Genomic DNA, 12,609 nt, shown 5'->3' with positions numbered 1-12,609 from the left:
GAAGTTGTGTGTGAAATTCTACCACAGCAAAATAATACCTGTCTACATCTGTCTGCAGAGGCCACCATCACTCTGGTGAAGCTGAAGACAGTTACTCAAGACAGTTTTAGGATCCACAGAAACTCTTGCCACTGGTCCTTCAGTTGCCTTCCAGACATTATGCAGACATTCACTTGTGTTTGGCACAGAGTAGTTCTGTAGTCCAAATTCCAAACAGAGAAAATTCCTGCCCTTCCTGCTGCTGCCTTCCTTCCTGACTTACAGGGCTCCTAGGCTAGCCATGGCTTGTTTAGCTCTTTATTTGTTTCAAGTTTTTGCTGAATTCATGCTTTACAGTTTACAAGTCTGATTCAGCACTCTTGCACAGTCAGAGATTAACCAGCTTTCCTCATGAGACTCTGCACTGAGCCATTTGTAAAAGCCCATGTACTGCCAAGGAGTGTTACACTCACATGGACAATGGAAGGGCAGAGTCCAGTCCATGTTCCAGCGTCCCCTATGAGCCTATCCCAGAACAATACAAAAATGCAAAGTGCTGGACTACTTCCAGCACTCTTCATGCTTCAGATAAGCACTGAACAAAGTTTTAGAAATATGTTAATAATGAAATAATAACAATTTAAAACTCTCAGGAAAGAGCACAGTATGTGAACTGGAGGGATCTGCCACACTGAGTCACGATCCAAACTAAGCATCTGTTAGGAGTTTCTCAATGTCTTGCTGAAACTTTGGGCTACACGCCTGAACAAAAAGCAGAGCAAAGTGAAAGACCTGTTCCTGTCCTCCTGTGGTGCTGGAACACAGCCAGGGCTTGTGTTGGGGCTGCAGTTCAGAAAGACTGTGGGACTGCCTAGTCTAGAGCAAGCAGGGGAAATCTTTCATGTCCAACTTCCTGTAAACTCAGCACAAAATAACTGTTAGACTTTGCAAAGACACCCTGATTGTTTTGTCCATTTTTTTTTTTTTTTTGCAAAAGCAGAACATGGTCCCCCTCTGCAGTTGTTGCTAGTGAGCAGCATAGGCACTCCTTTAAAAAAAACTACCACGAGGACAGAGATTCACTGTTAAACTTCAGGGCATATGTGAGGTACGAATTACTAGCTTAGGACATCTCAGTTGTTTGAGACCATCATAGCATTTTTCAGTTCAAAGCACACCATTTTGTAATTATTCTTATCTACATTTGAGAAATACTAAGGAGCTGGTACAACACAGACTTCCATTAGAGTTTGCTTTCCTCATTAGAAAGAGGCTCAAGAGCCTTCCTGTTTTTTCCTAGTAGCTGGCACAAAATTACATCCACAGTTCTCTAGGATGTACTGCTCCCATGGAATTAAAAAGCATGTGCCAAAAACCACATAGAATTACAAACAGGATTTTCTAAATACCCATGCCAAGGCTGCCACAAAACCAACAGCCTCTCACAAATGTAAAAGAAATCACAACAAGACCAGCCATTTTAATCAAATTCATCTGAAAATCATTGCTGTGGAACCATCCAGGCTGGTTAGAAAACAGGTGTCAATGCTATTGATCCTATGTCTCCTATCGCTCCTTACCTTCTGTCTGCTGAAGAAACCCTCCCCTTCCTCATCTTACTCTCCTCCTTTGCTGTACTTTCTTTGATGTCATCTAGTTTTGCTGCTCACGACAATTAAAAAGAAAAAAAAAGGGGGGGTTTTAATGTTACTAAACTTGTAGCAATAATATTTTTGGCATTCTCTGTTTGAGCAGTATCTAGCAGTGTCTGGAGTAATGGGCTGTGGAATACCAAGGAATCCAACTGATCCTACACATTAAAGCTAAGTCTACATTTACTCTTCCATACTGTGCACAGCTAGGCTACAGAAAGGGCATTAAGAAATGCATAAAAAACAGAGGTTTATATAAGTAGAAAAGGAGAAAAAAGGAAGCAGGGAAGGAATGGGAGGAAAAAAGGAAGGGAGGAAGAAAAGGAGGGAGGGAGGGAAGTTAAGGAAGGAAGGAAGTTAAGGACATGAAGGAAGGAAGGAAAGAAGTCTCAGACCTGAGAATTCAGCTGTATTTTGGACAAAACAAATCATGATCTCCCTTCTTCCTTCAAGTACAGATCCAGTTCTTGGTCTTCGTCTACTCTAAGAGAAGGAATTATGCCCTTCCTGCTCCAGGAGAAATGCATTGAACCTCAAAAGGGGAGAAGACAAACTTCAAATGGCCTTATACTGGCTTTGTCCTTAGTCATTACCTTAAAAAAAAAAAAAAAAAAAAAAAGTGCCTCTTTCCCAATACAGGTGCTGTCTTGCTCTCTTGAAATTAGTCCCTGTATTTGGAAGAACAATTAATTTAGTTAAACAGCTGGACCAATGATCTCATGAAATATTATGATTATTTTCCATTTAATTTGCTTTGAAGCAAGAGTATTCATGAATAACAGGAAAAAACCTTCTCCACATCCCAACAAAACAATAAGCAACAGCACAGACCTTAAAGGTTTAGTTGTGCCTGAAGAGTTTCATGCGACTTGGAAATCAATTCAGTCCTGTCAAGGCTCTAAAGTATACCTGTCTTATCCCTTTCAAAACCAAGTGGGAGTGTTCATAGCTGGCATCTTAGTCAACCTAGGATAGGATTTATTTGGCTTATTTCACTGACAGAAGCCAGCTTCCAGTCTGTTAAGAATCCCCTCATGGTAAGTGAAACTGTAACAAACATCACCTTGAGAAAGTTAATTTGTATCCAAAGAGCTTTATCAAGTTAGAAAATCACAAGGCAGTAAATGGAACAAAATAAAGTAAAATAATAAAAACATTAGGGCACCTTTGTGGGCTGTTAGGGTTAGGGTTTTAGGGTTAGAGTTAGGATTAAGGTCATTAGGGTTAGGGTTAGGGTTTTAGGGTTAGGGTTTTAGGGTTAGGGTTAGGATCTTTAGAGTTAGGGTTAGGATTAGGGTTAGGGTCATTAGAGTTAGGGTCGTTAGGATTAGGGGCAAAGTAAAAGGCCACTGTAAAACCAGCTTGTCTTGATCACATCAGATGCCCATCCAGACAAATGTTGGCTGTACCGATTGCTTAGAGCCTAAATGTCATAGACAAATAGACAACATCCATAGCCTTTCCTTTGTCCACTGATGTAGTTTCACCATTCTAGAAGACCATTAGGTTGGTCAGGCAGGACTTGCCCTTGGTGAAGCCATGCTGGCTGTCCTGAATCACCTCCTTGTCCTCCCTGTGCCTTAGCATGGCTTCTAGGAGGATCTTTTCCATGATCTTCTGAGGCACAGAGGTGAGGCTGAAGGGTTGGTAGTCCCTGGGATCCTCCTTTCTACCCTTTTTAAAAATGGGTGTGATGTTTCCCTTTTTCCAGTCGCCAGGAGCTTCACCTGACTGCCATGACTTCTCAAATATCATGGAGAATGGCTTGGCAACTACATTAACCAATTTCCTCAGGACTCTGGGATGCATCTTATCGGGTCCCAAATTACACAAGCCAGGTTCTTATGCTGTCAGCCTTAATAATTTTTCAGCAAAAGCACAGACCATGTTTTTCTTGAGAGCTTTGCCTGCACAGAAGGCAAAACGTCGTAATTTGGGCCAGTCTTATTTATTATAATGCATTAGCAAAAGCTTGTGTACTATTGATGGTAGGAAGAAAGAAAAGCTCTTTCAAGCAAGACTTAAAATGATGTAATTTAAAAAAACAACGAAAAAGAAAAACAGCCTCCCTAAAAACCCCAAACCATAATCAAATGCAAAACCAAACCCAAACCTCTTCCTAGTTATCTGCTCACTTTGTTATGACATTTTTCATCTGAGTCTTCCAAGTATGCTTTTCCAAGTATGCTCTACCAAGATAGAAAAAGATCTTCTCCATAGGAGGAAGCAAGAGCCCAGTGTGTTTCCAGTATTTGGTTCAAGTGACCCAGAGGATCAACATCAGTTCCAAGCCATTAGTGTCAGAGCAGCCTGAGCTGCTCTGTGGCTGCAGCTGAGCGGGAGCTGAGCACTCAAGGCAGAATCATGCAGTGCAAAGTGCGGCACTTCTGGCAAAAACCAAATAAATCTTCAAGCCCCCAGTAAATATTGTTTGCATATATAGCTCACTACAGCAGTCTACCAGGAGGAATAAAACGTGAAATACTGTGCTTTTAGCTGAGGGTACACAGCTTGACTTAGATAGTAGAGGATCTGGGGCAATCAACACCATATTTTAATGGACAATTTTTTGAAATATCAGAACACAGAGTCATTATAAGGGTTATCTGTTTCCATCAGCAATCTGTTGTGTTTCTGACAGCAACCTCAGCCTGAATTTGTTTACATTACCTTTATGCTAGGAGCTTTTAGGGGTGTTGCTGTGACTTGTAATTCCAACCCACCTGGAAAGTGGATGCTTGTTAGCACCTTTGCACCTGAAAGGTGGAAAAGGAGTAATCAGGAGGTCAATATAAGGGTGGGGGCAGTCAGATCTCATTTGTTTCAGTCCTTTGTGGGTGATGGAGAGAGGTGTTAGCTTAGACAGAATAGTCTTAAATGGTTTCTGTGAGGCATCCTTTTTCCAGAGCCTGAAGCTCCTGCACAACTGAGAAAAGCGGAAAGTTTAGAGGAAGCTTATTGTAATACGGTGAGTAGTTTTTGCTTTTTCTTTAGAGTAACTTAGTTATTTTTAACATATTTTTTCAAGGTTGTCTTGGTAGGATTTGTTTTGTGGTCCATCCTTCTTGCGAATATTTTTACTGTTCTGTCCAGTTACTACAGAAAGTCTGGTTTCTTCTTGAGACAGTGTCCCACTTCTTTGCTACTATGAAGCTTCACAATATGTAAAGTGGGCATATATTCCAGCTTTGGTTACAAGTTTTTGTTGTTGACTCAGGAAGTGGAAGGTTTGAAATGTAGGATTTCACAGTTATTGTTAGTTCTTTCTCCTTAGTATACTGCTTTTCCTGCAAAACCATTAGTTTGGGGAGAGAGTAAGAAAAGAGGTGCTGACATATCCATTGTTGAAGCTCAGAATGGGTCCTGATGCCTTTCAGGAAGAGAGGGTGGTGTCTTTGCCCAAGAAGGTTCTCATTTTTCCTTTTGTTGTTGTGCAAGTTGTCTTTAACATGAGGCTGAGCTGTCATGTGGGGAGAAAGGGAAGATGCTCTTTGCCTTCAAGTCATGCTTGGGGGCAAGGTGGCCAGTTAAAGATGGCAGATGAGCTGAATGTCTCCTTGCATGGATCCCTGTAAGCTGAAACACAACATGAGTGTGTGTAATGGAGAAACAGCAGAAGACTGAAGAGACAGTTTTTTGCTCAGACCGGCTTGACTAATGGGCAAAATATGAAGCCAGGTCTAATTGAAGAATGGGGTCTTTTATTTTATAGGTTTCTTTTGAACGCTTACACAAGTTGCAAACCCCTGTGACTGAGCATTTAGGGGGCTCTTAGGGGAAAATCTTTTTCCCTTTGGTCCCTGACACCTGAGAAGGGGGTAGTGGTAATTCCTTTTTATTTTGAAGGGTGGGAGGACAGGTGAGAGGTGGGAGTGGTGTTTATTTGTTGTTGTTATTGAAGGGCAATCTATTCTTTTCTGCCTTCCAGACCTGCTCTAAATCCATTCTGAGCCCAGATATGATAAAAGAGAGCATTCACATACAAATATGTCAATTTATTTCCATGATAGCAAGCCACTGAGGGCTGAAAGGGAAGCCACTGTAATGTTTAGAGTTACATTGTTCCAAAAGCACACTCTCCTCAAATTCAGGAGAGGAAGTCTAATCAAAGGCCATTCAAATCTCAAAAACCACAGGGCTTGCCTTTCTCGTCTTCTTGATATTTCTTATCATTCTTGAGTTTTCCTTTGTAGCAAAATCACTGACATGCTTACCTGCTCAGCTCTATCTGACCATATGACATCAAACTGTCTGGCAGAGCTGAGGATGTTTCTGCCATGACCTGAGAAATGCATTTATCTACATTGCTTCCTTGTGTCTCTGGCTTTAAGGAGGTATGGTTTAAGAAGGTGGCAGGCAGGCTGCAGAATGGAATGCTCTAATTTGAGATGTGTTATTTGTGAACTAAATGAAGTCCTTTTCCCCAAGAAAGAGAAGTCAACTGTAATCTTGTAGCTGTCACAAAATGTGAATATTTAATGTGCTTTTACATTGTGGCCAACTAGTAAGCAATTATTCCTTGAGATGCACAGTCTGAGGGCAGACCATGTTTATACCACTTGAAAATTAATGACATTATCTTGAGCTCCTATTGGGCTGTCAGAATACGAATATCTTTGTAATGTGAGAAATGCAGTTGTGATTCATGCTGAGAAGATGTTTAATGTTTACAGATATAACCAAATGAGGCATGGGCTCTGAACCTGAAGAAGGGAGAAGGTGGTTAAGTTCTATGTAAAAAGTTATAAAACTTGTTTATGAAGTTTATTGATAGAGGGAAGTAACATTTTAAGGGTTAACCAACCACATAATGAGTGCCTACTAACGAACTAACACTTTAAGCCACTTAATGCATATCTAGTTTAGAGCTCTATGTAACCAATTGTGTTAAGAAAAAACAGAACCTCATCAAATGCCAAGATAGTTTTACAGCACCAGCTGTAACCTTGAGCAGACAAGATAAACAAGATTTACAGCAAAAGGGGGTGCCACTCTGGTTTTGATTGACTTGGCAGCTTGGGTTCCAGCCAATTCATCGTAATGAGCCAAAAAGGTAAAGTGTTCACTGTGACAAAGCTGAAAGAGCCTTCATCCAAAGACCCCTTCTCAAGACCACCAAGTGACACTGTGCAGGCACAACAGGGAGGGTCAAGGAGGAGACTATGGAAATTGCTATCTGAGACTCATTTTAATAAGAAGTGGGGAAAGGTTATGAATATGTATAAGTGTTCCTGCAGTTATTATGAGTATGTAATCCTTACTGTATTTAATCACACCTCTTATTGTTAGAAGGTGTGCGTGTTGGGTGGAGCGAATCCCCCGTGCACCCAGCGCTGTTTTACTTATGCTTTAATGAACACATGTTTAAGGAATACAATTAAGGAATTGGATCAAATGCTGTTTATTCATGGAAAAAGTGTGAGTTATTTCAGTAAACATCATTCTCTTCTTCCCAACCACATACTTTAAAACTGTTTCTTGCTTAGGTTAGAGGAAGAAAACAGCACATATGCTAGAATTGTAGTGGGAAAAAATAGCTGAATAATTTGGAAAGGGCTACAAAGAGCTTTCCTTTGCCTAAGTTGTTATTCAGTGCATTATTAAAAGATAAAGTGACAAGAAGAAAACATTTTGTGGGAACATGTGTGTGCATAGAATATGCTCCACGTGGAGGTGGAAAAGCTTGGATTCACTGAAACAAGCCCAGTCTGAATTGTGCTGTCATGGATGAATACCCACTGAGCAAGCTGCTTCCTGGGATGGTGAGCCAGGGGTGTCCCACCAGCTTAGCCAGGGAGTGGAAGAGCTGACGGGCAGCCCCAGACACCAAGCACCTACTGGGACCAGGCTCTGGCCAGGCTGGGTCATCAGCCCCTGGGTGGGGATCAGGCTCTGGATCAAGGGGGTTGTGGCTGAGCAGAGAGAGCCCTGTCCCAGGGGATGGGCAGCCCCCACTGAGCCCCCCCAGCAGCACTGTCTGGAGGTGCTTTCCCCAAAAGCCACCAGCAGCATCAGCTCTGTGTTGATGCCAAGCCCAGGCAGGCAAACCTCCAGGATGGGAAAGGATGGATGTGCTCAGGGCTCTGACACATCTTAACAGGGATACATTCTCTATTCATGCTAACTCATCACTGAGTGGTCTATTTGGTGCCAGGGCATATGTTATTTTTTTAATCTTGCTGTGGATTCGTAGAAGAGAAAGCTCAGTGGCCTGTAAAGCAAGTTAGAAAAAAATGTAAATTAAAATGCAGACAAAAGAAATGACAAAACACTTTATCCTAGCATTTAGTACCAAGCAGATACAGTGGTAAATTTAGAGAATGTTGATTGTTCTTTGTGCCACCATGGTGAGCCTCTGGTTTTTAGGTGGGTTGCATGCTGAAATAAGGCCTCTTCAGCATTGAGGTCGGTTACAATGAAAAAAGGTTTTTTTTGTCCTAGAAGTGAAGCTTCTTCCTTCTGTTAGCCTCTTGCCTTGAAGTCAGAGTCTTGAAAAATATACCCTTCTTAGTGCTGAAAAGGAGGGGGGCGGGTGGAACCCTGGGCAGCTGAACTAACCTCACCACAGATGGACTTCCTGAAATACAACTCTCTGATGTCAGTGGCTGAATGTACAGGGTTGGCTGTTCAGGTTGCGAGTACAGTACAGGGTGCTGATTAAGGCACCAGAAATATCCATGGTCCCAGCGTAACTCTGAATTTTCTGAGAGCTGTTCATGGTCAGGTTACTTGGCCTTCTTCTAGTTCATATATTTCACGTTGCTAGCTTTGGCTGATAAACTGGTTAATGCTCACTGTTGTATGAAAAAGCAGCATGTTACTTTGTCACTGTCTATTATTAGAGACAATTCACTGAATTGTTTTTCTGATAGCTCTTCCTTTGATTCATCACTCTTTCATTCCTTTATCTAATTAGAAAGCATTTAAACAGATGCCTTTTGCTTGTATCTGTGCAATAAGCCTAAATTGATAAATATTCTTGCATCAGTAATGATTCTCCTTTAGTAACAAAGCAGCTGACTAGGCTGAAATGCTGAGATAAATTGCAATGTGAATGGAAATGCATGTTAATATGCTTATTAGCAGGCAAAGATTAGTAACACTACTTGCTTGAAAAGTAGGTAGCTTCCTGCATAGGAATGAAGCTGGACATTTTCAGATGGGAAATTTCAGTTTAGTACTCAAATAAAAACTATCTAAAAAACCCCTTGGCCTAGTACAAAAATCAGAATTAAAGCTTTGTATTGTTTTATTTATGTGGTTTTGTTTTTTTTGCCTTGTTTGCAAAATGAAAATGCTAGGCATCTATGGTAATTAGAGAAGGTTAGAGATGGGCCTACACCAAGTTTTGCATTATTTAAACAGATGTTGCGACACTTGCCTTTAGTGTTACAGGAGAATCCACTCATCTACATTAAAAACTGAATTCTGATGAAGACTGAATAGAAAAGGAGGAAAACTTGGACAAGAAGTAGTCCCTTGTGAAAATCTAACAGTAAAGTAAATTTAAAAGCCTACTAAAGAGACAATGTTCTTTCCTTGGAGTAACTCTATGAATGCAGCTGGGGCAGTCAAACACTAACTTCTGGACAATATTTCCAGACTATCTTGCAGTCCAAGGCCCTCTAAGACTTCCCAGCTCTCATCAGGCACTAGAGGAGAGAGAATATTTCTCTTAACCCACAATAAGTCCTTCTCAACAGAAGACAGGCTATGGTTATATGGTCAGACCTGCCTTGTTATATAATACATCACAGGCTACCTGGAAACACAGTATTTTCAGGCAAATACTATATTAATGAAATACATATTTCCAGGTAGTTTGTGGAGGCCAACACTGCTACTGGCATGATGTGAAGTGGCCATGAACTGCAATGTGCCTGTTTGTATGCAAGATACACACAATCCTAAATGTAGCAGTGGCATTAAGGGCTTTAAATCTCATGCAGAAACAAGTAGTTCTATCCGTTTTCTTCCAGGCCTATAAGTCACCAACATGGAAACTTCCTACCTCTCACAAAGCTATAATAAAACAAAAAATGTACTTATCTTTTTCTTCTTGGAGTATTATTCCAAGAGATTTGTTCTGAATTTGTTGGCTTTGTTGGCATTTGGGTCATTCTTCATTCTGACTGTTTTGCCATATGTGCCTTACAGGAACTTTCCATGCTTTCAGTTTTTTTCATCTGTTGTAGGTCGTGCATTAGCATTGGCATCAACGCTGAACTGCTCTGGAGCAGTGCTAGAAGAGTTTGCTGTGAGAGGATATTGGAGTCCATGTTATGGACTTGTATATGTATGCAAACACCTTTGAGGTATGGTGAAGTACTGATTCTGTAGACATCAATGCTGCCTCCACTTAAAAGGACTGTTTTCTTAACTTAAATCCATGTTACGCCAAATGGATGCATGGTTGTAGTGTAGGTATTATACAGCTGTGGTGTTTGATCTGGGGTATAGTGCAACTGAACAAGGCAAACTTGCAGTAAGTCTTATTTTATTAATGAAGCATTAATCTGTGTACATCTCAGAATATTTTCTGTAACTTAGAACTTTAGTGGGTATGTATAAAGATAACTTCTTAAGTGTACTTACTCTGATTTATATGAGCTGGGTGCTATACATCTAGTATCTGCAAGGAATTTTTGGAGGCTTTAACAGATGTATTTTCAAGAGTGTGAAGATTTTAAGACACATTATAGTGTAGTATTATAGTATAGCTCACCTTTGAATGTATGAGTAAATAAATGAATGTCTTGTTAGGAGACAGTTTACTATTTTTTAAAGAAATGTAGACAATGTAGATATGAAGTTTCACAAGAGAAGGGTGTTGCCTGAATATAGGCACTTCTGGATTCTAGTTGGAACAGAAATCAGTCCTTCCTAAAGTTTCTTCAGTAGATATCTGTGGCAGAAGCACACGTCCCTCTCCCCCCCCCGCTTCTTCCTTTGATATGGAAGGTGCAGACACATTCCCACACTTTGCTACAATGAGGGTAACAGCTTCTCTTGTTTGACCCCAGAACCTGCTGCAAGAAATGCAGTTGTGATTCATGTGGAGAAGATGTTTAATGTTTACAGATATAACCAAATGAAGCACGGGCTCTGAACCTGGAAAAAGGAAAAGGTGGTTAAGTTCCATGTAAAAAGTTATGAAACTTGTTTATGAAGTTATATTGATAGAGGGAAGTAACATTTTAAGGGTTAACCAACCACATAATAAGGGCCTACTAATAAACTAACACTTTAAGCCACATAATGAATATCTAGTTTAGAGCTGTATGTAACCAGTTGTGTTAAGAAAAACCAGAACCTCGTCAAATGCTGAGATAAGAAGTTTTATAGCACCAGCTGTAACCTTGAGGAGACAAGATAACCAAGATTTACAGGAAAAAGGGGGTGCCAGTCTGATTTCAGTTGACTTGGCAGGGGTTCCAGCCAATTCATCATAATGAGCCAAAGGTAAAAAGTTCACTGTGATGAAGCTGAAGGAGCCTTCATCCAAAGACTCCTCCTGAAAATCACCAAGTGACACTGTGCAGGTGCAACAGGGGAGGGTCAAGGAGCAGACTATGGAAATGGTTATCTGAGACTCATTTTAATAAGAAGCCAGGAAAGGTTATGAATATGTATAGGCATTCCTGGGGTTATTATGAATATGTAACACCTTACTGTATTTAAACACACCTCATATTGTTAAAAGGTGTGTGTGTTGGGCGGAGGTGAATCCCCTGCATACCCAGTGCTGTTTTGCTTATGCTCTAATGAACACGTGTTTAAGGAATACAATTAAGGAATTGGATCGAATGTTGTTTATCCATAGAAAAAGCATAAGTTATTTATTTCACAATTGATCAGGGTTGTTAGAGAGGAGTGGGCGTGCAGAGATGCGAAGGAGCCACTGGGTGTCCACAGCCAGAGTGGGGGTGCTTAGAAGCTTCAGGGCACCCCACAGCTAGAGTGAGGATGCAGAGAAGCTTCTGGAATGCCCACAGTCAGGTCTGATGAGGCTTTAAAAATGGGACCCCTCCCACTGAGGTTTTGCCACTGGTTGTGTGGACCTCTTGGGGCGTGGGCCAAAGGCTGAGGCAGGATGGCTGCCTAAGGTAATCTCCCAGGACCGGGATTCCCCCACCAAGCCATGTGGGTGAGTGATAGAACTTCTGAATAATTCCTTGCAGGTGCTTACTCCATGCTTAAAAGTAAGTATGTGTGTTTTCTTTATTAATTCCTTGCCAGATTCAGGCAGGTGTATACTTTTCCTAGAGTCAGGGATGGCTCTGGCATTGTTTTTGGTGAGCCATGTGTATGCACGCTGTGGATCTCCATTGTTATTTGCTGCACCTCAATAATTACCTTGACTGATACTCGAACCTGTATTTATGTTACTATTGGAGAGCTAAAACCCCATTTTCCACTGGTTAATCTGCTGCACCTTCTTTACTGAATAAAAGTTTTTGGACCCTGTTGTCTGTTGAAATTAACTTTGGGGTGCCTCTGTGACCATGTCCTGGAGAAGCTGCAGTGGAACTGGAAATGAATGACAGCAAGGATACTTGTGGCACTTCCACTGATTACACAGATTTCCTCAAATGGCACACTTAACCCACTCATCCCTTGCTTCTTCGGAGACACTTGTGGAATACTGTCACTCAAGGCAGCTTTGCAATGCAACAAATTACCTGTCACTGGGTGCCATAAACTTACCATCAAAAGCAATTTTTCTGCTGAAGATTACATGCAAATGCTTGATGGGCATTTGACAGTCCCTGCTGGGTTAATAAATACAGCATACTGTATAACTGAAGTAGCTGTGAATTGTCTTAAGCAAGGTGGGGGGGAAAAAAGGTGGTTGCTACCTCCCTATTACCAATTACAACTAGTGTATTTAAGTAACTCTGACATGTTTCACATTAACTCTGTTTCCATCTCCTGGGCTTTCTAATTATCACATTGTTATCAGGAGTGTATGTTTTGT

Source organism: Streptopelia decaocto, assembly GCF_964273445.1.
Source record: "Streptopelia decaocto genome assembly, chromosome: 3".
In the NCBI taxonomy this organism is placed as follows: domain Eukaryota; kingdom Metazoa; phylum Chordata; class Aves; order Columbiformes; family Columbidae; genus Streptopelia; species Streptopelia decaocto.
This window is presented reverse-complemented; position numbering follows the sequence as displayed.